Raw genomic sequence first — 4684 nt, 5'->3', positions numbered from 1 at the left:
AGCCCAGCAAATCAAAACACAACAAGAAACTTCAACACACACACACACACACACACACACACACACACAGACACACACACACACACACACACAAAAAAAAAAACGTTTACACTTTCCAAACACCTCTCTGACAACCTAAAAAAATATGTTTGTTGGAAAGTAAGCTGTTTTATACCCGAGTCAGAAAAGAAAACGAACAGGTCAGGTTTTGTGCAGAAGTTGATGCAGCCCAGGGAAAATAACCGCTTTTTCCACCTTCACACACATTTAACGCATCTTTGTTCGAACGTTCTTTCATCAGCATCAACAACGGCAAGCTTTCAGTAAACAGGTTCATAATTTCGTAACGTGGTCTTCTTGTTCGCAGTGTGCCACCATCAGCCGTGGGTTTACCCCGACGTATCTTTCTATTCCGTCTTCCATTCCAGATCTGTTTCAAATGCAACGCAGTTTTTCAAAATGAAGATAAAATTTAAGCTGTTTCACACCTTTTGAAAAAATAAATCATTACACAACAAATGATTAAAAGAAATGTCTTTAATGAAAATTAGGTTTCTGTTTTGTTTCAAATAAGAGGCATTTCTCTTCATTTGAATGGATTATTTTTGCTTAATTAAGCCTCATGTTCATCTTCTTTTTTGTGTGTGTGTGTCTTTCAGACATCCATAACAAAACATTCATCGGTAAAATAGCCTGGAGTTTAACACATTCACATCTCTGAACTTACTTCTTAGTGGTAACGTCTGTAGTTGACGTTCAATTGGAGTTGCTGCTCAGACTTTCCTCACAGCACCAGAAGAGAACAGGTAAAGTGAAATGTTTCTACTTTTTTTCTACTTTTTTTTTTTTTTTTTTTTTTTTTGTTATGCTAAAATCAGTGAGATTTCTAAGAAACACTGCTCCACTCATTCAGGAGACTCCACAGGCCTGTCTGTAGATCATCAAAAGTAATCAGATTACTCAAAAGCTGGGAAGAGAAGAATTTGTTCAATGAGCCTCCAAAGAGGGTCTCATAAAACCAGCTGTGGAGAATGGAACAGAAATTTACTGTATTTGTGTGTGTGTGTGCCTGTGTGTGTATGTCTTTCTGAGCTTGTGTGGACAATTTGCGATTTGAAAGAGCTGCTGTGAGGACATTTTGTCTAGTCCTCACTGTCTGTTTGAGAGTTCAGACCTGGTTTTTGGGCTCAGGTTGGAATCAGGTTTAGGTTAGGGAAAGGGGCTAGGGAATGCATTATGTCAATAAGTGTCCTTGCCACTAACATAAGACAAGAACCTGTGTGTGTGTGTGTGTGTGTGTGTGTGTGTGTGTGTGTGTGTGTGTGTGTGTGTGTGTGTGTGTGAGTTGGACACACTTTGCCTTACTGCCGTTTTATGTGTCCAGTTGACATGTCATTAAGACTATTTATGTTATATTTATTAAAAGGTTGCCAGAATTCCGGAATCAGGAAAATATTACTACAATAAAATATATTAATTTAATATAATATAAATATATAACATAGGAGGTAAAACACAGAAGTCACAGATTTACAGAAAGATACTAAAGAGGAAAACATGTCCCGCGTATTGCAAACGTGATGTGTGTGTCAGTGACTTTTGTGATATTTAAACACCACCACAATCATTCCCACATGCTTTACGTCGCCAACCCAAACAACGTGAATCATGCCTTAGTCACTGTGCATGTAATCTGCGTGTCATTACATTTCTGTGACGGCTGCTGCGGGTTAGCAGGATGCGTACTGGCCAGCACCTGAACACAAATTAACGCCGGCACATGAAGAAAATTTGAAATATTTAAGGTTTAAAACTTTTCGATTTGGTTTTCACTTTGATTCACGGCAAACATTTAACGTTTGATTTAATACCATAGCTCTGCACACATTTACAAAGCCTTACACGTTATATTTACTAATGTTTTTCCAAGAAGCAAACTGGTGAAGAAGTTTTGTGGGAGATGTAGTTGTTGTCCTGTGATGGTATAAGCTGTAAATATAGCTTCAACATGGGAAAACGGTCTATGCTTCCTTTTCCTCTCATATCCACGTGTCCTGAGCACTGGCTCTATGCTTTATGGCGTCTTTAAGTTGCCCAAACCAAACTACTGTATATACTGTACCATAACACCAGCCTCGTCATAGTATGAAAAAAACAGGTGTTACTTACTAATGGTTAGGGTTAGGGTTAAATAATTCAATGAAAAATGGCTGAATTCCTTTCAGCTGCTTCAGTTCTTTAATTATTTACCCCTTATTTACACCAAATCCAAACCCTAATCATACGTTTTTATAAAAAGACTTTTTTTTTTTTTTAAGCAGATATATACAGCAGCAGTGTTAGGGTTCATGGATTACTTCAACTTGAAATGTGCAGATGTTTCATTTGCTTGGCCCTCAGTCCTGAAAATCTGTCACACCCAAGCGAATGCGGAATGCGGGCTGGAAACATTGCCTCATTTTTGAACGTGCAACCAGCGCCACGGCTCAGAAATACACAAGGCTCCCATGCCGAGCGCGGCCAATACCGTATCTTTACTGTGAAAGTTACGTTCTCGTGTGAATAGCTAGTGAGAAAAGCTTTGATGACTGTACTTTCTGATCCCACAACACGCCTGACCACATGATGATGATGATGAGGCCACAATTCTAGTTTTAAATTCTTGCTGACGAGATTCTGGAAGACTAGAACATGTTCTGTAAATGATGATGCCCTGCCAGTGTATGCGTGATTCAGAGTGAGAATCATATTGTCGATTTGCCAGTGATTCACTCCTTCCCTCTAAGGTGTTGAATATGAGGGCTTACTCAGCTGATTCAGGCTCAGAGTGGGGGTGAGTATTTGCTGCATTAGAGGTCAGATTCTACCAGAGCCAATGACATCTCACAGTTAAAGTTAGTTGAATTCCAAATTTCAAAGAAACCAGGGTTTTTTTTTCTTCTTTTTTTTCAGCTTTCACTTCAAATATGGTAAAAAAAAAAAAAGGTAAAGAAAAAGAAAGAAAGAATTTAAAAAAAAAAAGGTTTTATTGATTTATAGAGGAACTGAACAAATTGAGTAAGTACAAAAAGTATTCTTCTGTGATTTCCAAACAGAATTTTGTTTAGAAAGCTTGTGACAGCTCAGTCACTGGGCTGTGTCTGTACGTATTTAAACCATCAGCACTAACACTACACATTATTCATTTATTTTTGTAGCCTTGCTCAGCTCAGTGGATGTCTGAACATTTCTCATTGTCTGAGATTGTTTCTTTTTTTTTTAACTTTACTATACCCATCAGCCTCCATGTGTAACACTTAACAGAACAGAGCGTTTTAAACCATTTTATCTTATTTTTCATACGAAGCCATACAGTTTCGTAGGTTTGTGTTTAATATACCAGTGAAATGTGGGGGGGTGTTTTGTGCTGCTGGATTTGTAGTCACGGCAGGTGACAACGGGACTTTCCCAATGAAATTGCAATTTCTTTTTTTAGGCATGCAAGGGCCATGCGGGGCCCCAGACTTGTAGAAGATACATTTTATTTCTACTTGTACAGTGCAGAATTAATTTTGTTTTGTTTTTTACAACAGGCTTTTATTTGTCATATTTTTGGCCATTTATTGGTTATTATAACTACTCAAAGTGCATTTGCTGAGATCTGGAAAGGCAGTGACACTCCCACAAAGTCCATCAGTGTTTAAACCTCTTTACTTGGAAGTCAAATTTAAAGTTAGGAGAACTGTGTGTGTGTGTGTGTGTGTGTGTGTGTGTGTGTGTTGTTACATGGGTGCTGTAAATTCAGGTAACTGACAATAAGTCACCTGGAGCTCTGGAAAAGCGAGCTAGCTCATAGAGCCAACAGAAGACAACTGTGGGGGATTTCCATAGTTCTGCAGATAGTTAATCTACAGAACTTACCAACCAATGAGAGGTCTTCATGGCACTACATTCCTTATTTATGCCTGTTGGTTTGTTTCTAACCTGTGTAATCATCTGACCTGGTGGCGGCTTGAACAATGGCTCCGTGTTCCCAGATACCAGCTGATAAGTAAAAGCTACAGCTGATTACAGCTTGGGGTTTTTCTTCAAAACTCTTTCACCATCTATTTTATTAGATAAGATAAAATTGTACTCATTAAAGACATTTCTGAGTTTTCAGCCATTTTAGCAACATTGCAAAAAAAAAAAAAAAAAAAAAAGGTCCGGGTGAGACTTGTGCAGCCAGACAACACTCCACCTGATCTGTTCTTACTTTGGTGAGTACAGTGTTAACATTATTGCTAACAGGAGTGATAGACACAACTACGAAAAGGTCTGTCTTATTCCACGTCTGTGCAGATGATGCAGCATTGTAAGCATCTCTGAAGAACCTCAAATTTGTGCTGAATAATGGTGAAACAAAAAGAACCCATGATTTCATCTTACAACGTACTGACATCCCTATATCATAATGGTACAGAAACTGAAGTTGTTCAGTCTTCTTTAATATCTTTGGGTGGTTTGCAGTTTGACCTCAGAACTGCTGGTTTCCTTATATCAGAAACAGCATGTTTTACTCAAGGATGGGAAAATCATTGTGAAATCAACCACCGTGTCTGGATCTGAGTTTGGGACATCTTGTCTTCCATGTTAAAGCAACTTGCTGCAGTTTACAATGTGGCCTGCCTTTCAACACAGGAGTGACTTATATTTATTTCTACCT

The sequence above is a fragment of the Toxotes jaculatrix genome, chromosome 2 (genome assembly GCF_017976425.1).
Source record: "Toxotes jaculatrix isolate fToxJac2 chromosome 2, fToxJac2.pri, whole genome shotgun sequence".
Taxonomy (NCBI): domain Eukaryota; kingdom Metazoa; phylum Chordata; class Actinopteri; family Toxotidae; genus Toxotes; species Toxotes jaculatrix.
This window is presented reverse-complemented; position numbering follows the sequence as displayed.